The sequence below is a fragment of the Neophocaena asiaeorientalis genome, unplaced genomic scaffold (genome assembly GCF_003031525.2).
Source record: "Neophocaena asiaeorientalis asiaeorientalis breed wild unplaced genomic scaffold, Neophocaena_asiaeorientalis_V1.1 scaffold149, whole genome shotgun sequence".
In the NCBI taxonomy this organism is placed as follows: Eukaryota; Metazoa; Chordata; class Mammalia; order Artiodactyla; family Phocoenidae; genus Neophocaena; species Neophocaena asiaeorientalis.
The window spans coordinates 3006203-3030550 of record NW_020174442.1 but is presented as its reverse complement, the minus strand read 5'-3'; positions in this window follow the sequence as shown (position 1 = coordinate 3030550).

Sequence of the window (24348 nt, the reverse complement as noted above, 5' to 3'; positions counted from 1 at the left end):
CTCAAGGTCCTTATTTGTGAATTCTTTCTAAATGTCTTATCCAGCTAAAAACATGCCGCCTTCTTAAATCAATATTCCTGTCAGTTGACAGTTTTGTTTTTACTCTAACTTCCATTTATTTAAGCAATCACATTTTTTCATTGGTAACATTAGTGTCACAAACCTAAATTAAATGTCATGCGATATTTATTTTTGCAGCTTTCTCATGGAATTCTATAAAATAAAGACAAACAAATACATTCGCAGGATGAATTACAATTCCTATCAGCTTAGCTCTTTCAGCAAGTCAAGCCTCTTGGATTACATGTATGGCTGGAAAGGGGTGAAATTTATACTTTTCAGTAGTTGATACTTACAACTACCCCCCAAGGTAAGTATGATTGAACTAATTCTATTTGTTGTTGTTGTTTGGCACGGCTTGTGGTATCTTAGTTCCTTGACCAGGGACTGAACCCCTGCCCTCGGCAGTGAAAGTGCAGAGTCCTATCCACTCAACTGCCAGGGAATTCCCTGGTTGTACTAATTGTAAAGACAAAGTTCACAGCTGGTAAGTGATCAAACTATGTTTTGAACTAACTAAGGTACTCAATCCAGGCTTATGACATTTTTGTACTCAACCTTCCCCCAACAGAGCTGGGGCTGCAGGGAAGGCAAACTTCTACCTTTACTCTCTCAGGGTCTTTTTTGTCTGAGAAGTAAATTGGCCTAAGACAGATCAAAAGGAGAAAAGCATGCAAATTTATTTAATACAAGTTCTACTTGACATAGGAGTCTTCATAAGAATGAAGACCCACATAAATGACAAAACCTACTTGCTTTGATATTAGACTGAACAAAGAGAGGCAATTGTGAAAAAGTGACAAAACACTTTGTGGAGAAGCTAAAGAAAGATGAGAATTATTTTAACAAAATCTGTTTGTATAGAATTCTCTCATTTTCTCATCCTTGATGATAAGATTGTTACATGCTTTCTGGTATAAAGAAGACATCTTTCACATAGGAATTTCATCTCATGCTTTTAAGAAAAAAAAAAAAAGGAAGGTCAGAGTATTTTTATTTTATTGCTGTTTTTCAAGTGCCTTTATCTCAATATAGTCAGTATGCCAGAGTGGCATATTTTGAAGTGGCATGTTCTGAACTCCTTCAGGGCCAAGTTAGAACAGAAATACTGCTGTTTCATTTTAATTAAAACAGAGACTTGGGAAACTCCCCTCAATCATTCTGGGAAAAACTAGGTCATATTACTGTAAATAGTCTTACTCAGAAGAACCTAAGAAAACTGCAGTGTGCGGGTAGCTGCAAAGGGAAATGGTAACAAGGCCTGCACCTCCCGATTATTTTAATTTTCAGCAAAGGGGTTCATCACTAAAGACGCAGTATTATATGTATCTTCTTCAAGGACAGGGACCATATCTATATCACTCACTGATCTTATAAGCTATTAGTGCTTAGCATCTTAAGACCCATTTGAAAGAATGAAATCATGTAGGCTTTCTTCCAAATTTTCCCAGCAGAACACAGTGAAATTTCTAGCAAACAACTCAATTTTTACGTAACAAATCCTAAATATAGCTCTCTTATGTGAAATTTATGACTTTTGTCACTAGAGGCAGAGAAAAAAATCAAAACTATAGGGCATCATCCAAAGTTGTGCTGTTCATAAGAATATGAAAAAGCAAAGTCATCTACTAATTAAATGAAAAATATTCTCCTCTGAGAGAAAGCAGATTGGAATATTGGCAAGATTCCTATGTTAGATGATTGTGGAATGCCACATCATATCACTGTTTTTGAATGTTGAAAATCATACTACTAGATATCTAACTTTACATTTGGATGGAACCACTAATGTTAATATTATACAATAGCTCTTGGTATAGGTGTGGTACATATGGGGAAGAAGTACTTGACAAACATTTTTTAGATACTTCTAAGAAAAGCCCATACTATGGAAGAAGATTTTTGTTTTTTTTTTAAGCTAGCAACTGTATTATGAGTCATGATACAGACTATGAAATGTGCACTGAAATCAATACTGATAAATCAGTTATGTGTTAACAAAGCCAGGTGTTGTCCAATGAATAATAAACGATTATGTCAGAATGTCAATCCTTACGCTGCTTTGCTGTTTTAGTCAACAATATATGCCTTCTGATATTAGTTTAGTATTGAACAAATGGTAAAATTAAGAAGAGGATAAAACCAAAGCCATTTAATATATACTTTTTAGGAACTGTGCAAACCAACAAATAACAACATAGATGGTGAATCAACCCTGAAATATGAGGCAGTAAGCAGAATGGTACACTCAAGAGTTTGTGAAGTAAGTAGCAAATGATGAAAATATTTATTCATGATGGTGATCATTCTAGTAAGTACCATTTCCATAATTCAGTTGGCTTGCTCAAGTGATATGGCTCAGCAATACAGCAATATCTTACATAATTTCAACTTATAATTTAAGGGCTAAAAGAGGAAAACTTTTAATTTGATATGTAATATAATAAGATTTCTAAAGAAAATTGAGTTGTGACGCAAATGCTTCAATCATCTAGGGTCTGACTCCTGATATTAGTGATTTTCTATACTTATTAGTGAAAGAAATCAACAACAGTTTAGGGCAATATACAAACTACTTCAGCACATAAAGGAATATACTTCTAAGTTGCCTAAAACTGAGGAGTAAATTGAGGATCCATTTGCTTCTACTTCGCAAGTTAGTAACATTTTATCCTTCCATATTTTTAATGTGGTATGTGCATTGACTGCGTATCTTCCATGAGAAATTTCTCCATAATTTCAGGTTAATGTTTAATCTGAAAATATGCAGAACCACCTTACAGAGTCATGATGCATTTGCTGACATTCTCAAAGACCTATAAAAATGAATTATAATTTTCTAACATAAGAGAAATAACTTAAGAAAAAAACAACATCTGGACTTGGGACTGACTCAAGCTATACATCACAGAGCAGAAATAGATATAGCAGTGAAAGTCTGCAGACAATTTCATCCCTCTTAATAATTTATTACTTTTGAAGACTGTATTTTATTACATAAACCTTTGTTTTTCTGTGAACTTTATGTAAAGCTGATAGTCCCCATATACACTAAAAGCCCAGATTTTTAAGGAAAAGAGAAATGTAGATAGTTTGGCTAAAGCACTACCATGTGTCTTTGAGCTCCTAAAAAAAGCATTATTTTTAGCAGGATGTAGTTAAATGCCCTTTCTAACCAATTACCCTGGTGACTAACTTTCCACATTTATGTGTTTACTCAATTCCCTGAGCTAGAGATTACAAATTCCCTTAGACTTTTCTTGAAATTTCCATTCACCTCCTGACAAGCTGAAGACAGTAATCAGAATCTGACTAATGTTTCCTCATGGGGAAAAAATAAGGAGAGCATGCTGACCCAAGCTGGCAGAATCATTCCTTTCCAGAAGATACTCAGGTTTGAAAAGAGAAAATAGCAGAATCTTTCCTTCTGGTCTATGAAGTAATTCCTCCTTAATAATTAGCCCAAAGTATGTTCAATTTAATCTTTTAAAGGTTTGTTGGCAATATGAATTATTTAAATGATGAGGAATACTTTCACAAAGCAAACCATTTTTAATTTAGTAAACAACCATCCACAGCAAACAGGTTTTATCAAATCAAATAATCCTCACATTACCTAACAACCCAAACAACAACACTGGACATCTTATTATTAACAATCTTAATATATCAAAGGACACTTCAGTTTGCTGCTGCAATAATGTTCTGTGGTTACACTTCCATTTTTCTCCTGGTGGGATAGCAAATTCAACTGTTTCTGTAAGTCACTGCCAGGGAAGTGCTTATCTCATCACATTACCTTTTATTTCTGAGGTCTCACCAAATGAACCCAGAGTTGTTTTACAACAGAAAGCAATTTTCAACTGAAGCATCTTGTGATGACTCTGACTGGGGAGACGAAGACACACACACACATATAAACATCAAAAAACCAACTAAATTAGATCAACAAAACTTCCATGTTTTGAAAAAATAAGCTCCCATTAGAACTGAACAATGAGCTAGATTTCTGAGGGTCAAATATATTCAACTTTCCTCTCTACCTTGTTCTATTACTTTAAAAAAAAAAAAAAAAAGACAGGAAAGAAACAGAAAGCTGAACTAAAATTTATTTTCCTCATTTGGCTTTCTTCCAACAGCCGAAACAAGTTTAAAGCTTTTCTATTCAAAATGAGATTGCTTTTGCTCCTAACACAGAGGGACTTCTTGCTCTTTTATTTCCCCAGCTCTTTATAGGGCACTGACTGTGGGCCACCTCCTAGCTTCTGCTTGCTATGCTCAGGCATTTTGACATACACAAATCCAAGGTTAGGCCAGCAGGCTGGACAGAAGCTAAACTCCTACCCCAGCCACACAATGGGATTCCCTATTGCTTTATTCAACCTCAGCCCATCCTATCTGGCCCTTCTCAGGGCTATATTCTCACAGATCAACATAATTTATTTCCAGGATTTTACATTTTTTTAATATCTTAACCCTCTCCTCAAGGCTTCCACACACGGTGACCTTCATTCATTGCTTATTCTTTTCTAAACCCACCCTCAGAAGAAAGTGACAATACAGTCCCCCCAAGTTCCACAAGTGAAAGATTAGACAGTAGAAAAGGCCGCTGGAGTAGATGCAGCTTAGCGCTTCAAGCCAGTGCAGTATTCACAGGGCAAAGGGAATGCAAGTCTCTTGCTACTAGCAGGCGTTGCTTCTCTCGGGCACTTTGGCAAAAAAAAAAAAAAAAAATGAAGAAAGGTTATGAAGAACCTCTGTGGAGGGAAGGAAGTGAGGAAAGTCTTTTGCATTTGTGTTACCCACAGGCTTCATGGCAATTGATTCGGTTTTGTTCCTGAAAAAGCTTTCAGTGTAGCAGAGAACATGAAGCTTTTGGTGTTTTCTTTGTTCACGGTTAACTTTTTACAAGTCTGGTTTCCTCCCACTCACTCTGCTCTGCCACCGAGTTCTGGCATATAAAGCATTCCAAAGCAAAATAAAATGAAATGAAATAAAGCCTCTGTTGTCTGCTCCCAAGCTTGTCCCATTGGCAACTCTCCTGTAGATGTAATTTTCTATCAGTTATTCTGCCCCAGGGTAGAATACCAAGTCCAAAGGAGAGGAAGGGGAAAGAAGTCTGCCTGGAATCACCTCTTTACTGATATCTGTCAAGGTTCACTTATGAGCATCGCTTCCTCCTTATGCTGCAAGAACTTTTTTTTTTTCTCCTCTGCAAACCTGACTTGAAGCCAAAAAAATCCCAGTGAGGAAATATTTTCACTTAACTGTGCAAAGGTCAGACAAAAATGTGGTAAGGGCATTTTATTTTTCAACACATATTAATCTCAATTTTGCTCCCCCACAGAGCCTTTTGAAAAGCAGTGGAAGCCACTTCAGCACCTTAATGCAGATTCCTGGCAGGCACAGTTTGCCATTCTGTGGGGCTGCAATGACCTGAGTGGTCAAGGGCGGAATTACACAACTCAGAGAACTTAGCCAGCTTCTGTGTTGCTGTTGTCCTCCTATGGTGTCTTCTCAGTCTTTTAGTGGAAGTAATCTGTTAAGTGCTTAATTTTATGTGAGGAGCTATATCTAACCTTAGCCCAGTATAAGTGCTCCAATAACCATTCTACAACTCGCATCTGTGAAATGTGATGAAAATTAATGAACACAAGAATGATAGGTAAAATGTCCAGGGAAGAAGTTACTTATGTTTTTCTGTCAGTTCATTTAAAAAAAAACCAAAAGACTTTTTTTAAGCCATTTTCTCTTCTTTTCTGGGATAACATATTCTTACTTTCCCAATCATAGGAGAAATCTATTTCTTGTTTACCAAACTAGACCTATTACTGTGTCTTCCTAAGTTTTACCTTCACCATATGAAGGGTCCTTTTATTTAAAACCAGTTACTTCCTTTATTATGAGCAGTAGGGAATTTGGTTATTCATGCCAGTGACTAAATTGCCAAATCCCATCCAACCCAAAGAATAGTCTCCAACCACCACTGGTTGAGAATGATTCCTGGGCAGAACTCCAATAATAAAGGACTTTAGCATATGAAAAGATTATGAAGGTATAGCACAAACAGAAGGTCTATTTCAGTACTACTACAGAAGTTTGTTTCCAATGTATTTTTAAAAATTTTTTTTTACATCTTTATTGGAGTATAATTGCTTTACAATGGTGTGTTAGTTTCTGCTTTATAACAAAGTGAATCAGTTATACATATACATATGTTCCCATATCTCTTCCCTCTTGCGTCTCCCTCCCTCCCACCCTCCCTATCCCACCCCTCTAGGTGGTCCAAACACCCTCTCACCACCCTCCAGCTACTTCAGGCAAGCCCCCCACCACCACCACTGGCCACCTTGGTGCCAGTGTGAGGAAAAGGAACAGAGGCTTGTGTTAAAATGCAGGCATTTACACTTATGTGGCCACTGAAGACTCAAGATATATTTATATAAGAATTCTACTTCTGCAAGTTACACTCTCATAGAGAAAATGGAAATCCCTTTTAGTGCTTTGGGGTTATGCTATTTTTACATCACACGCGAAACTGCTTTTTGAAATCTTCCATAAAACTTTTAGATTAACAGCTACTGTGTACAGTCTAGCCCTAAGGCAAAGAAGGATGGAAAGATCAGGATTTCTTTTTTGTTTAAATCTCACTGTTAAACCATGGGAGTCAGCTGAGCTCTTGGGAGCAAGAGAAGTAATCATTTTAAATTGATATCCCTTCATAAATTTACCTAAACCTGCTTTTATCAGACATTAAAAGTGGAATACATTAGTAAGTTGTTTTCATTCTACTATTTGGAATATACAGAACTCTTTCGAATGGCAGTTGAGTCAAACATACTTAATATAAGTTGGCTAGGTGTCTTTTTTTTAAAAATAGAGACTTCTGAGACAGGGTAAGTAGTATCTTTTATACATTGCTTCTATTTTATCTTAAGAAACACTTTAAATTCATGGCTCACTTTTGTCCCTAGGGTGAAAACATGAAACACTATTACCTGTGCATTTTGTTTTAATTTTGTCTCTTCTAGAAGAAAAGTAGCACTTTATTATTATTATCAGCAGCAGCAGCTATAGCAATAAATGTGTATTGAGAAATTACAGGTTCTAAATTCTATACTTGTCTTGTAAGTGCTAATATAGAAAGGAGAAAACACATAAGAGAAACTAATCTTCCCTAGTTAAAATGGAATGCTCAAGTGTGACATATAACATAGAAGGGCTTCTTCCCATGTTTCCCAGCCTTCAGAATTGGAGAAGACTTAGTGAAAGAGCTAGATTTGAAGTATACCAACAGTTTCTTTTCTAAACGACTCCCTTTCTTGTCACTACATTTAATATATAAAGGGAGATGACATTTACTATCTTAGATTAATTGTATCTTTAAAAATATTTATTTATTGATTTATGCCTTTCAAAACTGAATTGTGAGAGTTGATTCATGACTTTCAGAAGTCAGGGGTTTGTTCATGTCTACATAGGACAAATAAAAATATTAAGTGAACTTCATGCATTGAAAAAATTAGCTTTTGTAATAACCTTGAATTGTTGCTGTTTAAATATAATACCAGGTTATTTATCTTTAATTTTTAATGATGAATGAATGTGCCCAATGACTAAAATAATGAGGGTATTTTGAACTGTGGATTGGAAATTTTTTATATCCATTCTCTGTCAAAAGAGAAAAGACCAGAAGCAATTTTAGTGTATGTAATTTTTGATGTAGCACAAAGATTTCCCCCAGTATTTTGCAGCAGACCTAAGTTGCTTGACCTGCCTGAGTCTGTCTCACTTGGCTAGAGATGGCCTGTCAAATCCATCAAATACTGATTGGAATAGATTACTGAGTTGATGGAGCACCGGGATTAGGCCCATCTTTCCGCAAAAGCCTCTGTAATCATGATGAGAGCTTATTGTTGCCTGGGAGCTCAAAAGAGACAAACTACATTGCACACAAAGATCAGCTGGAGCTTTTTGTAATGCAACAGACATTGAACAACAGTACTAGTCAAGACATGTGCCGCTAAGCCCACTGAACATCAGAAAGGTATGTCTAGCACTCATAAAAAGTACAGCTGGAGCATTTTAACAAAAACAATACGTTTATATGAAAAGTTTCCAAATAACTATATCTTGTCCTGAAACAATGCTTGAACAATGCCTGAAACAGAAATTCAATGTTTTATTTTTGGCTTTTATACAGAGAATGCAATCTTTTAAGGCAGTCTTTTAATTTGATTTGAAATATAAATTATATTATCTACTCATAAAAAAGGATATATAAATATGGATAAGTATATAACAATTGTTCAAACATAGTGAATTTAGGCTTGGAAAAACTAATATTGTTGGGATTTTACTGGGTTAAAGCCAGTGACAGAAGCTTTTCATAAAACCAGTCTTGTTGAATGTTTTAACATAGGATGTATGATTCAGCTCCCTTTAAGGATACATTACTTGAATAAATTATACCAGCACTAAAATGCATGACACGGAGGGTTAAAAATACATTTTCCCTGAACTATCATTAATGTGACATTTTACTTTCTCCCTGACCTCTAGAAAATTGACTTTTTATTATGTCCTACATATCTGTTTTCTTTTAGTTCATGAATGAAACAGGACCACTTTTAAAATAAATTCAGTTATACAGCAAGGCCTGTGTACCCTAACTGAAAGAACATGTAAAATACGACAAATGCGTAAAGAGATCTGACCTCTGAAATGTATAGAACATCTCTAGTAAGATCTTCTTGTACAATGTACTCTGATGACAGAAAAGCCAAAATGATGTTTTCCATATTGTCAGAACCATGGCATACACTAATAGAAAGGGATTCTGCCAGGCATAGGATTACAGAACTGCATTCACTTTCAACACAAAACCCTAATCTTCCTAGTTAAAGAATGTCAACTTTTCTTGTACAGTAGAAATTTGAAAGATTTGGGCATTATAAAAATGAAATACATTTTTTATAATCATCTGTGGTCTATAATTTCTAAATTTTTACATTCTGATATTAAAGATAACGTGAAATATAATAAACATAACCTAGTTTGGAATCTGTTAGATATACTCTAGGAGCTTTACATATATGTTTTCAAAATTACTCTTCCCGAAGTTTTCTAAAGTAGACATTACTATCTTTATTTCATAAATGCAGAAGCCAAGGCTCAAAACACTTGTCCACAATCACAGAACTGGTACAGAGAAGCTAAAATTCAGTTTAGTTGAATTTAATTGGATGAAAAGAGCCAGATTAGAAAAGTTAGAATAATTTTTCTTTATGTTCTCAGAGCCATTATTTTAATATGAGACTGGATGTGACTGTTCAATAGGCATTACTGTAAAAAGAGAGTGAAATTACACTTATTTACTGCTGTGGTCCTGCCTCATTTTGTACATATGAAACTACATTGTGACTGACTTCATGTCAATTGCTCCCTTAAAATCTATGACTAAATTGTTATGCTCTTTAAAATGACTTGGATTGTGTCTTGTTCATTTTTGTATCCCCAGCACCTAACAGAATGCTTGATTTACAGAAAAGAATACCTATATGAATAGATGAATTACTGCATCAAAAAATAACTGCTTCATTTAGAAGACTGAAAAGGAGGACTTAGAAAAAATCCAATCTAAAATTAGTTCTACAACTGTTAATAAGAAATTAACCATAGAATAGTGACCACAGTGCTTGCTAGCTTGCCAGGTTTATCCATCTCTACTCTTTTCTTGCCAGGTTTATGTCATTTCCATTCTGATTACATATTCTCATACACCAAGCACTGTTCATATCACTGAATTTTGTTTTCTGAGATTATATCTGAAGTATACAACAAATAACAATCACTTTGAGGTCTTTCATGGATTCAGGAATTCATTTATTTACTTACTCCATACACATACTTACTGAACACTTCCTGAGTAGCAGGTGCTAGGGACACAAATATGAATAAAAAACGGTTCTTACTGATTATAATCTCACAGTTTAGCCATTGAAACAGCCTGCAAAACCATAATTCAATGGTTTAAGTGCTACAGAAGTGAGTTCAAGGAGCTGAGGAAGAATGAAAGAGGGAATAATCAGAGAAGATATGTGAAACGGGTCTTGTTAGAAAAATGAGAATTTACCAAAAGAAAGGGGTAAAGTAGAACATTCTAGGAAAAGGGTTAACGACATTTAGGGTTATCCTCACATAGGCAGCCATAGGAAGCTAACTAGATATGTGGACACATCCCAACACAAATGGCACAACACTGAAATTTTTTGAACTAGCCCAAGTTGTACTTCTGTGTTGGACACTTATCTGCTCCTTCTGCTTCTTGCCTTGCTTTCCTCTAGCTTTCAGAACTTTAATTTCTCCTGTACTAGCTTCTGACTCTCTTTGACAAATTTCATTATTGATATGTGTGATCCTACTATGGCAAAACGATCTTGATTAGATAAAAATCAACTCATTACCATACAAACTGGAAAGTGGTATAGCACTCTGCTAGACAATGCCTTTGCTCAGCTCCTGTAACAGGCACCAGATCTCAGTTGGCCTTGGACAAGTCACTTCCCTTTCTGTACATTGGTTTCATTACCTAAAAAGCATCTGCTTCAACTCTGCTCAAATGTCACCTTTTACACAGACTTATCCTGAACACTGCGTTCAGTAAGGCAAATTGCCCTTTCTCCCCATCTCCCACACACACAGCCCCAATTCACTTTCTCCTACTCTATTTTTTTACAAAAAATTTCCCTAGCACTTAACAATCTTCTAACACTCAATATGCCATATAACTTACTAATGTATATATTATTGTGTAGTAAAGAATTTATCCTTGGGACTTCCCTGACGGTCTGGTGGTTAAGACTTCACCTTCCAATGCAGAGGGTGCAGGTTTGATCCCTGGTCGGGGAGTTAAGATCCCACATGCCTTGGGGCCAAAAAACCAAAACATAAAACTGAAGCAATATTGTAACAAATCCAATAAAGACTTTAAGAATGGTCCACATCAAAAAAAAAAAATTTAGCCTTGCTCAAACAGATCTGGTCTTTACCCTCAGCTCCTGAGAGGTAATCTCTAAACCCTTGGCATACTCTGACTAATGAAAGTGTCTTTGTTTACCTGGGGGCTCTGAGCCATGCAGGGAAGTCTAACAATGTGATTTATGGTGGGGACTTTGAGTCACACAGTATCAACTCAACCCCAAAGGAGCTGGAGACTGAGGTGAGCCATGTGGGCTGTTGACCCCTTCCATCTATGTGATTGAACCCCAATAAAGATTGTGGACATTAAGTCTCAAATGAGCTTTGCTACTTGGCAGTACTCTGTGCTTATTATGACAGACACATCACTGCCGGGAGGAGTTAACCGTGTCCCTGATGCCAGCAGGAGTGGACAGCTGGAAGGTCCACGTTTAGAACCCTCCTGGACTCTGCCTCATCCTCCTCTTTCCTTTGCTGATTTTAATCTGTATCCTTGCACTGCAGTGAACCACAACTGTGAGTATAACAGCTCTCAGTGAGTTCTGTGAGTCTTTCTACTGAATTATCAAATCGAAGAGTGTCTTGGGTCCCCAAACTTGCAATTGGTATCAGAGGTGAGGGTGGTCTTGCAGACTATTCTCTAACTTGGCATTTATGCTCATGTTTTACTATAGGTGCCCTTCACTAGAATGTAGACTCCGTGAAGTCAGAGATCTTTGTATGTTTTGTTCACTAAGCTATCCCAAACAATTAGAATAGTGCTTGCAGAGAGTAGCTGCTCTATAAATATTTGTTGAGTAATTGAGTTGAATGTATTCTAGTGGCTGACTTCTGCCCTGTCTTTTACTTCTATTATTAAATGACACAGAATTTTATGATTTTGTCACATTACATCATTTAGTTTCCCATTTGAACTTTAAAATTCAATAATGCAAAATGGATAAGAGCCTTCTTTTAATATTTTTAGAGAATGGAGGGGGAAGTTTTAAAGGAGGCTTCTGACTTTTGTGATATTTATGGAAGCTGCACAAAAGCCTCAGGGTTAAAAGAATGCTCACTACTCCTCTAATCAACTTTGTCTGACTTGCTGATATGTTAATCTTTCTTCACATATGAATCATAATGAATGGAGACAAATAAATACATAATTACCAATAGGTAAAAGGATCTGTAAAGAGAGACTCAGAGAAAGGTAAGCAGACATAGGCACAACCATGTCACTCTGGCACATAAACAAATGTTAACATCTGAAAGGTCACTGAAAATTTTGCCCAAGGAAGGTGGATGCTTTGGATGTCATGATAATTAAAAATTGTAGTTCTTTGTGCAGGGATCTAGCTAAGCAGTTCTACAGAATTTCAAAAGAGGAAATGTGAACTTAAAGCCCAAATCAAAGGAGAAACTATTCACTTGTCTTGGTTTACTGATTTCGTATGTTCATGGAAAGGAGATTTTTTTAAAGCTGTTAATCTTCTTCATATTACATTGATAGTGTAAAGGCTGAGAGAGTACCAGGGATGTTTAGAGGCCAATTCAACTACATCTAAATTACTCTGCCTAATAAAATGTCACAACACGTGTGCTTATATGTGACACCTGACCCCACCATTGCTGAGTCAATTAATCTGTTCAGGTACATTTAAAACAATTTCCAAACATCTATGCTCTCAGTAATAATTCTAATCAGTTATTTAGATAACCTATGAATACAGAAGCATTCTAATTTGACTATTACTGCTATGTACACATGACTATGGTCCAGAACAAAAATACTGCATTTTTCTCTGGCTTGACACATACCTATTCAATCCTTGCATTCCATTTTTTTAATAATAATACTAATTTACACCTCATTACTGAGGCTAAAATAGTAAATACAAAAACATTTTTAACTCAACCTCATATCTCAACATTTTGATAAAATCCTTTTGATTTTATCTTCTAATATCCTTTATATTTACGTGCTCCCTACTCAATTCACACTGCCATTGTTTTTCGGAAATCTTTGATTCACATCTGCCTGGGTTATTGCCATGGAATCAGATTATTGTGAAGCAGATGTTTTGAGCCTGGTTCCTTTGATGCAGCCATTTCAGCAGCTGGGAAGTTTTAACGTTACCGCTCAGGGAAGCTTGAACGTGAAACATTTTGTGCTTCCCAGTAAGCCCAGTTAACCAACTAGTGGAAATCAACCCCCAACCAGAGATGTGATGGCAAGAAACATAGATGGTATACAGCATTTTGGTAGAAATGTGGCTATCCAATCATAGTAAACCACTGAAATAACTGGTTGTCTTGATACTCCTGAGCCCAACTGGAAGGCAACAAGGTAGGGAGTTGGCAATGAACCAGAAAATGAAGAAAGGACATGTTGACACAGCTGACAGAGAAATCAGCCACTTCTTCCATATCCTAAGATTTGCAACCCATTTTTTAAAACTTTTTTTAATTAATTAATTTTTTTTTTTTTTGGCTGCGTTGGGTCTTCGTTGTAGCGTGCGGGCTTTCTCTAGTTGCAGTGAGCGGGAGCTACTCTTCATTGTGGTGCGCGGGCTTCTCATTACGGTGGCTTCTCTTGTTGCAGAGCACGGGCTCTATGCGTGTGGGCTTCAGTAGTTGTGGCTCGCAGGCTCTAGAGCGCAGGCTCAGTAGTTGTGGTGCACGGGCTTAGTTGCTCCACGGCATACGGGATCTTCCTGGACCAGGGATCGAACCCATGTCCCCTGCATTGGCAGGCAGATTCTTATCTACCACACCACCAGGGAAGCCTTCTGCAACTCATTTTACCTGCCAATAAACCCAATGAGGCTTTGGAGATAGGCTGGGGGCATAGACTGCTAGATAATTCTCTGTTGAGGACAGGTTTTAACAGTGCAAGAAAAAAAAAAAAAGATTTTCACTCCAAAGAGTTGATTTTCACTCCAAAGAGTTCTGGTTGAAAGTAAGTTCCCAGAAAGTAGAATGTGAAATACATACAGAAAACTCACCAGTTCATACTACCTACGGTGTGTCAGAAGGTGGCGACTTGCACAAAAGCTCAGAACTAGTGAGTATGGTAGAGTAAAAAAATCCCAACTATGTTTAAATGCTACTCTCTACTTTTCTTGTTTAGAAGGAACAAGTGAACAGGAGTAAAAGGTAAAGACTGAATGGACTTTAGTGAGAGAGTTTCATAAAATGGAAGTGCCTTCAAGAAATAAGTTTTGGTGTCAATGACTGTGATTTGTACAGTTAAGGACATTAGGGCCATTTTCCTTTCCCATAGAGAGAGGGGCCATCTCCAGGCAGCCATGAGTCAGCAAGAGCAGCAGCCCACAAAACAGCAGCAGCCCAGGAAAGCTTGCTCATGCCAAAGTAGAGTAGTGGCATCCTGAAAGCAGCCACTGAGAGTGTATGGGAGGTGGAGAACAAAGTTTGCCAAGATCAAAGTCATGGTATGCACTGTTAAAACCTATCCACAACAGAGAATTATCTATCAGTCTATGCCTCCAGCCTATCTTCAAAGTATCATTGGGTTTTCTGGCAGGTAAAATGGGTCAGATTGTTTCAGGTTCATCTTCTTAAGTCTACCATGTGGCCATTTCTACTCTAGAGCCTTTCTGCTTCCTCAATCATGACCCAGAGAACAAAGTACTCTCTGTACTTGAATCATCAGATCTGTCCAGAATTTCTGTTAACTCCAATGCCAAGATAGAACCTGGATAAATGTCTGAACACAGGGCTTCCTCTTCAAGAATGCTTTTCACCATTCATTGTTGATTCCACCTCTGACTCTCCAACTTCCCATAGTTCAGGGAATCTTTTCTAGTTACAGGGAAAGGAAGCTTTGCTTTGAATTGCGAGATGTTTTCATAGCTTGAGTTCCCTTGGGTCTTATGATTTTGAAACCTAAACCATTACTCTGATTTTCATTGTAACAATCTTTTCCTAAGGCATATATGTGGCAGTTCTGACTCCTGACCAAATAGGAAATAGGTCAGGTTTACAGGAAATACAAAAGGAAAAGCTACTAGTTATTATTTCAAAAATATTATCCCAATATAATGTAAGGAATCTGCTGTTAAAAGGAAATTAAAGCTCCTCTCCAACTGTCATAATACAAGAAAACTGAAGAGAACTCAGATGCCAATGAGAACTAAGAATATGTTCAGGTTAGAGAGACAGCTACATCATCTCATCACACACCAAATTTTGTTATTCATATAACAAATACTTAGTGAGCACCTGAGTGCCTATTCTGTACCAGGTTACAGTCTCTGGGGACAGCAATGTAAAAAATAGGCAAAATAATAAATAGGCAAAAAATAAAATAGGCAAAATAATTCCTGCCCTAATAGAGCTTATACCCTTTAGATAGGAGACAAAAATTAAGCAATATAAGTAAGTGAAATGTAGTAAAATAATGTTAAATATTATGAATAAAACAAGCAAGGAAGGGAAACAAAAGACTAAGAAGTATTAGAGTTTTAAATAGGCAGGTAGAAGAAGGTCTCATTTGAAATAAATATATTTAAATGAAGACATGAAAAAAGTGAGGGAGAAAGTCATGTGGATTATAACAGTGATGATAACTAAAGATCTCAGTTATTGATCATTTGCTACTCAATTATGCATTGTGCTAAAATTTTTACATGTTTTATCTAATTTAGTCTTGATAACATCTTTATGACCCAAATACAGTGATAAATTCCATTCACAGATGTGAAAAAATTTAGAATGAATTTCTAATTTCACATAGCTAGTCCATGACAGAGCTTAAATTTGAACACAATACTACCTGATATAAAGTCTCTGAACTTGACCGTGATGCTCTTCATGTGAATAATTTTTATGCCCCAGAGTCTAGAAAGATGTTCAGTCAATTCCTGAAGAGACCCCTTTGTTATTCACTAACTTATTTGAATTCAGATATTGGGTTTAATATGTTTTTACTGTTCTGTTCATTCACCTTTCAGTTTGTACAAAGTCTATCCAAGGTCAGTGTCCCCGAAGTGTTTCAATTTTGGCTGCCTTCTAGTCTTCCTATTTAAGGCCAGGGCCTTGGTTTAATCTGCTACTACTCATTGTTTTGAGGGCTGGAGAGCTTCATGATGCCCTTGTAATGAAAGACAAGAAAATTGTTTTCCCAGTGTTCTCATGGTTTTTTTCAGAATGTAGCACTGCTCTTTTGCTTATACTGATCCCTGTTTCAGCATAACTTTAGTGTGTGATTAGATTGAAAAGACTCCCTCCCTATAAGGGGTGAGCAAGAAAAGACCAAAGGGAAGAAAAGAGTCAAAGAATTAGATTATTCTATATTGAGTAGGCAGCTATTATTTTGAGAGAAAATTGGAAGGAAGCAACATTGCCTATAAAAATCAACTGTTGAAAGAGTAACAGTTCAATCCAATAGGCTCAGAGTAACAGTCAAGTGATAGTGGTACCCATTCCAGAATTGTGTTTCAACCAAGCTCACTCCTGTCTGAGACCACTGCATATTCATTTTCATGTATATTGTCTCAGATCCTCATGATTCAATGAATATGATGCACCCAATACATTACATAGTCTGAACTCAGCAGGACACAAATCTGGAAGTGTTATATTTTAATTCAATCACTACTTTCTCAATCCTATTCCTTTTTACGTATAAACAGCTCAGAGGTATATCAGCAATTGTATCTCTTAAGGTATCCAATCAAGAAATGACTTACCAGGGCTTCCCTGGTGGTGCAGTGGTAGAGGGTCTGCCTGCTGGTGCAGGGGACGTGGGTTCGAGCCCTGGTCTGGGGGGATCCCACATGCCGTGGAGCAACTGGGCCCGTGAGCCACAACTACTGAGCCTGCACGTCTGGAGCCTGTGCTCCGCAACAAGAGAGGCCGCAATAGTGAGGGGCCCGCACACCGCGACGAGGAGTGGCCCCCGCCTGCCGCAACTGGAGGGAGCTCTCGCACAGAAACGGAGACCCAACGCAGCCATAAATAAATAAATAAATTTTTTTTTTTAAAAAAAGAAATGACTTACCAGTTTTTCCTGCTTATAGTCATTTCCAATCTCTGAGTGGTTCTCTTGAAATTTTCTTCCTTGATTTAGAAGTTCTGCTTAGGGTCCAGTGAACAAATGGAGATTATTTAGCACATACCGTCCTCAGACGTTAACCACAATTCTGAGACAACAGCAAAAAGTCCATTCAAAACTCTGTAATAAAAATATTAAAATTATTTTAGTTTCAGGTAATGGCGAAGTAACTTACATCAGAAAACTCTCCTACCAATAACAATTTAAAATGCTAGACAAAATATTATAAAACCACTATTTAAAAGTGCTGGAGACTAGGTAGCATCTAGCAGAGTTAGGACACTTGAAAAAAAAGTAACTATGTAGAATGAGATCCATTTGTTTTATGGTTGTTGTTTTTTTCTTTTACCCTGGAGGGGAGTCTCTAGATCTGCTGAGCTAGATGATATAGCTTCACAGAACACAGTAGTTTTGTTGGGATGAGTGGTCAGAGGTTGGAATTGAAGATTTCTGGAACAGTATGAAATTAAAGGGAAAATCCTATAAAGAAGGGACCCACAAATAAGAAGATCCAAAATCTGAGTACTTAGCTGACTCTTGAAATGCATCAACCTATAGAGAAATCTAAAAGGTTCAGGGAAAATAAGAGCTGTGAATTTAAAAAAGCTGATTGGTGATTTCAGAAGCTGGCTGCCACTTGGGACACAGAGTTAGGAATCCAATCAGCCAGACTGATAGAGACTTGATAAATACGCTGAGTTATACATTGAAATCCTATTAAGACTGCAACTTAGGAATAAAGATCACATCCCAGAACTAAGGGATCTATCCTAGAACTAAGGGAAAAACTGAAATAAACCCATACAAGAAAGCCTAAAACCAAGTCTCTTTTTGATCATGTGATCTCCCAGTAATTTAACTTCCTACCAATATAAAATGCAATGTTCTTCAGAGAAAAAGAAAAGTAACTGGTCTGTACAATGCATTATCTACAATGTCTATTAATCAACTATTACTGAACATGCAAAGAAACAAGAAAATATTGCCAATAGTTAAAGAAGAAATATCTAATGGAAAAAGATCTAAAGATAACCCATATTTTGAAATTAATAGGCAAGAATGTTAAAACAACTATGATACATACGCTAAAGAAGGCATAGGACTATTTAGATATAATGAATAAAGAGATAAGAAAATTTAGGACATCTATTAAAAATGTAAGGAAAAGACAATTTGATGGAAATCCTTGAACCGAAAAATATAACTTGTGAAATAAATTTGCTAGATGTGATCAACAGTAGATCGGATACAAACGGAAAAGAATCAATGAATCTAAAGATAGGATAATAGAAAGTTATGCAAACTGAAGCAGAGAGAAGAAAAAGAATTGAAAAGAAATAAACTGGCACCAAAGACTTAGGGATAGTATTGAATGATCTACCATATGTGTAACTGAAGTCTTAGAAAGAGTAAAAAGAGAATGAAACAGAAAAAAATTTTTGAAGAAATATTGGCCAAGATTTTTCCATGTATGATCAAAACAGTAGCTCACAAATTTGGAGGAGCTCATAAAAACCAAAAAATATAAACACAAAGAAATCCACAACTAAGCTCTTCACAGTCAAACTGCTTAAACTGAAGGAAAAAAAAAAAAAAAAAAAGAAAAACAAAAGCCCTCAAAAAGAGAAACATTATATTCAAGAGAAATACAGTGAGAATGATGATGGATATCATCAGAAACAACAGAAACCAGTGAAAAACAGAATGACATCTTTTCAATGCTGAAAGAAAAATAAAACTGTCAACAGGAATTCAACATCCAGTGAAAATATCTTTAACAACAATAACAAAAAAAGCAAAGTCTTTTTTCAGATAACAGAAAGCTAAGATAATTCACCAGCAGACTCATAAGAGATGCTAAAGAAAATGTGTCATGTTGAAGGGAAATAATATCAGATGAGAATTCATCTCAACAAGAAGGAATGAAAAGCACAGGAAACAGTAGATATATGGGTAAACTTAAAAGACTACTTTTCTTCCTTTTCTTATTTTTTAAAGATTATTGACTAAACAACAGTAACAGTAAATTATAGAGTTCACAGCATATGTGTAAATAAAATACACGACAACAATATCTCAAGGGACAAGTGGAAGTAAATGAAACTATTCTATTTTAATATCCTTACATCATATGTGAAGAGGTAAAACATTAATTCAAAGACTGAAAAATTAAAGATAAATTATAATTACTACAGCAAACATAAAAGAGAATACAAAGAGCTACAGTTTAAAAAGCCCTTAGAGAAGAAAGAATGAAATACTAAAATGTGTGTGTGTATAAATATATGTGTGTATTTATGTATAAGATGGCAGGAGAAAAGAAAGAAGAGCAAGGGATGAGGGCACAAATAGAAAACAAATATTAAGATTATGGATAAAGCCAATTATATAAAATTTTTATTTATTTATATGAATGGAATAAACACTCCAATTAAAAGGCAAAATTGATTCAAAAATTAATCATTAGCCAACTAAATATTGTTTTCAAAAGATGACTTTTAATAGAAGCACACAGATTGAAAGTAAAGTGTGGGAAAAGATATATCATGCAAACAGTAAACATAAGTAAACTCATGGTTCTATTAATCTCACAAAAGTACACTTCAACACAAAGAGTATTACCACAGATAAAAAGGTCTACTTTATAATATTAACTTGTCAATTTATCAAGAAAATAATAACAATACTAAATGGAAATAGAGAAACCCACAATCATTGTAGGAGATTTCAACATCCTTCTACCCAGTGACTGATAGAACAAGTGAGAAAAAATTAAGCTGAAATATCAAAGATTTGAACAAGACTATCGATAAACTTGAACTAAATTACATTTACAGAGCACTCATACAAAAATTGCTTAATTCACATTTTTTACAAGTACACATGTAACATCCACCAGGAGAGACTATGCACTGGGCCGTAGAACAAGTTTCAAAGGATTGCAATCACACAGAGGCTATTCCCTTACCGTAATGGAATTCAGTTATGAATCAACAATTAGATAACTAGATAATCCCCAAATATTTGGAAACCCAACAGTAAAGCAACAAGTTAAAAGAAAGTTATGTAATATTTCTAAGCGAACGTTAATGAAACATCATTTTTCAAATTTCAGGGAATGTTGTGAAAGCAGTTATAAGAAGGAAATTTATATCTTTAAATGCTTGTATTAAAAAACAACAGGGCTTCTCTGGTGGCACAGTGGTTGAGAGCCCGCCTGGCGATTCAGGGGACGCGGATTTGTGCACCGGTCTGGGAGGATCGCACATGCTGCGGAGCAGCTGGGCCTGTGAGCCATGGCCGCTGAGCCTGCGCGTCCGGAACCTGTGCTCTGCAACGGGAGAGGCCACAACAGTGGGAGGCCCGCGTACCGCGAAACAAAACAAAAACAAAAACACAATAAAGCTACCTTTGTAAGAAGCTAGCAAAAGAAAAGTAAGAAAATAAATAACAAGCAATATAATAAAAAAACAATTTTTTAAAATTCAGAATCAATAGAATACAAAACATAACAAAAATAGAGGAAAATCAACAAAGTGAAAACTTGGTGATTTGAAAACATAACAAAATTGGTGAATCTCTAGGTAGTAATGATGTATTATTTCACATATATATATTTTTTCATCTTACAAACATATATGTATTTATATGTTTGTAAGATGAAAAGTAATTTACAAGGACCAAAAAGACCAAACTGGGGTCACTCAGCATACTGATTTTGAGATAAATCTACGTTATTAAATGCATCAGTAGTTCATTTCTTTTTATTACTGAGTAGTATTCTGTCACATGAATATGCCACATTTCGGTTAACCTGTTGAAGGATATTTGAATTGTTTCAAGTTTGAGGCTTCCATAAATAAAGGTGTTATAAACATCTGTGCACAAGTGTTTTGTGGAATTTAGTAAATACCTAAGGGCTAAAAGACTGGGACCCGTGCTAGGTGTATGTTAACTTATTAAGAAGTTGCAAAACAGTTTTATAAAGTGACTGTAGCATTTTTACTCCTATTAGTAATGTATAAGAGTTCTAGTTGCACCACATCTTCACAAATACTTGCTAGATATGGTCAGTTTTTAAAATTTTAACCATTCTAGTGGGTGTATACTGATATCTAATTGTGATTTTAATTTGTTTTTTCCTGGTGACTGATTTGAACATCTTTTCTTCTGTGAATCGGCTGTTTGTATATCCACTTTTGTGAAGGATCTGCTCAAATTTTTTGCCAATTTTTAATTTTTTGCTTATTAGTAAGTCATACAAGTTCCTTTTATGTTCTGGATATGATTTCTTTACAAAATATATGTATAGTTAATATTTACCCCTTTACAAAGCTAAAGTTAAAATCTTAGATACAATATTCTGGTTGCTGCTTCCCACTTTTTAACCCCAGATGATATATAAAATTTGTGGTTAAAATGAAAGTATTTTAACTCTTCTATTAGATTTATTTCATTCAACAAATATTTACAGATTTCTCTTAGGTATAATATTTAGCAAAACATTGCCAGTACCCATAAATCAGAGTTTAATTTTCAAATTGTTTATGTTTTATTGTTCCTATAACATGCTCTTATGTCAATATGATAAAATTAACATGCTACTTTAAAAATACTGTATGATTAGTTTGCTAATGGGATAAGGATATGCACTAAGTATTGATTAATATATTTCTAAAAGCAATACAAAAATTACAATAAAGGGAATAAGAATTTGGAAAGTGATTTTTTTTTTCATCTTGGAAAAATCCCTGAGCTGTCATCATCCCACATGTTTGTGTTTATTTTCAAAATGTTTCATGATTACCTTACACCATGCTTATTATGCCAGTATATATAACATTCAGAAATAACTGAGATGGTACTAGAAAGTGTAACTATTAATTGGAGCTATATGACTTAACTGTATTTTAGTTTGTCTTGGGAACTATAATTTAAAAAAAATACTTTGAGTTAGATATTAGGTTTATCATTCTCCTGAGTTTCCATTTTCTAACCAAAAATAAATAAAATAATATTTTTTTCATTATTTAAATACAGGTATAATTTACACACATAAAATTAACCAATCCTAACTTGATAAGTTTTAGCAAATATATATGTATTACATAACATTAAAGAAAAGAACTAAGGAAGCTCCTCCTGCCATGGAAATATATAATATATTCATAAAATGGATTACTTAATATTGTTAAGATGTCAATTCTCTACAAATTGACTTACTAATCAAGTGCAATCACAATAAAAATTTCAACAGAATTTTTTATAGAAATTGGCAACCTGTTAAAATATTTTTATAAAGAGCTTACATGCTACGTGGAGCAAATGCAGAAAAAGCATTTAGCAGAATTCAGCATTCACTTATGGTTTAAAAAACAAACCCTCTGCAAACTAGAAATAGATAAAAGGCACCTACTAAAACCTATGGCTAGCATTAAACCTAATGCAGAAATGTTGAATACTTTCCTCCAATGATAAGTAACCAGGCAAGAATGCCCACTCTCACCACTACTATTCAACAGTTATTAATGGTTCTAACCATTGAAATAAGGTAAATAACAAAATCTTCAAAGGTTGGAAAGGATAGAGAAAAACAGTTTTTATTTAAAGGTGATTTGATGGTTAAGTAAAAAACCTAAGGTATATAAAAAGCAACTATACGAACTCATGAGAAATTAGTAATGTCATAGGAGGTAAAGGGATATAAAACCCTTTTGTTTATATTTTTACAAACTAAAAGCATTTTTACATACATTTTTACATACTATAAGCAAATAATTGGAAAATGAAAACATTTTTAATTCTATTCATGATAGCACTGAAATTATAAACTCTTTAGGAATCAATTTAACAAAAAATGTATAAAGACTTTTCATTGAAAACTGCAGAAAATTAGTAAGAAGGATTAAAGAAGAGGTAAAAAATAGAGAAATTTACTATTTGGTCAGATGATTCAATATTGTCAAGATGTCTCCTCAAACTGATCCACAGATTAAATTCAATTCCAATCAAAATTCTAGCAGGATATTTGCATAGGAGCCAGCCTACTGATTATTACTGTATCATTTTAACTGATAAGAATTTTTTTATCAAAGTTCTATTTATTCATTTTTGAATTTTATTTTTTTTTATACAGCAGGTCTTTATTAGTCATCAATTTTATACACATCAGTGTATACATGTCAATCCCAATCGCCCAGTTCATCCCACCACCACCACCACCACCCCCCGCCGCTTTTGCCCCTTGGTGTCCATATGTTTGTTCTCTACATCTGTGTCTCAATTTCTGCCTTGCAAACCGGTTCATCTGCACCATTTTTCTAGGTTCCACATATATGCGTTAATACACGATATTTGTTTTTCTCTTTCTGGCTTACTTCACTCTGTGTGACAGCCTCTAGATCCATCCATGTCTCTACAAATGACCCGATTTCGTTCATTTTAATGGCTGAGTAATATTCCATTGTATATATGTACCACGACTTCTTTATACATTCCTCTGTCGATGCGCATTTAGGTTGCTCCCGTGACCTGGCTATTGTAAATACTGCTGCAGTGAACATTGGGGTGCATATGTGTTTTTGAATTATGGTTTTTTCTGGGTATATGCCCAGTAGTGGGATTCCTGGATCATATGGTAATTCTATTTTTAGGTTTTTAAGGAACCTTCATACTGTTCTCCATAGTGGCTGTATCAATTTGCCTCCATTCTTTTTCTGAGGTCCTGGATCATCTTCACTATCATTATTCTGAATTCTTTTTCTGGAAGGTTGCCTATCTCCACTTCATTTAGTTGTTTTTCTGGGGTTTTATCTTGTTCCTTCATCTGGTACATAGCCCTCTGCCTTTTCATCTTGTCTATCTTTCTGTGAATGTGGTTTTTGTTCCACAGACTGCAGGATTGCCGTTCTCCTTGCTTCTGCTGTCTGCCCTCTGGTGGATGAGGCTATCTAAGAGGCTTGTGAAAGTTTCCTGATTGGAGGGACTGGTGGTGGGTAGAGCTGACTGTTGCTCTGGTGGGCACAGCTCAGTAAAACTTTAATCCACTTGACTGCTGATGGCACTGGGTTCCCTTCCTGTTGGTTGTTTGACCTGAGGCAACCCAACACTGGAGCCTATCTGGGCTCTTTTGTGGGGCTAATGGTGGACTCTGGGAGGGCTCACGCCAAGGAGTACTTCCCAAAACTTCTGCTGCCAGTGTCCTTGTCCCCACAGTGAGCCACAGCCACCCCCCGCCACTGCAGGAGACC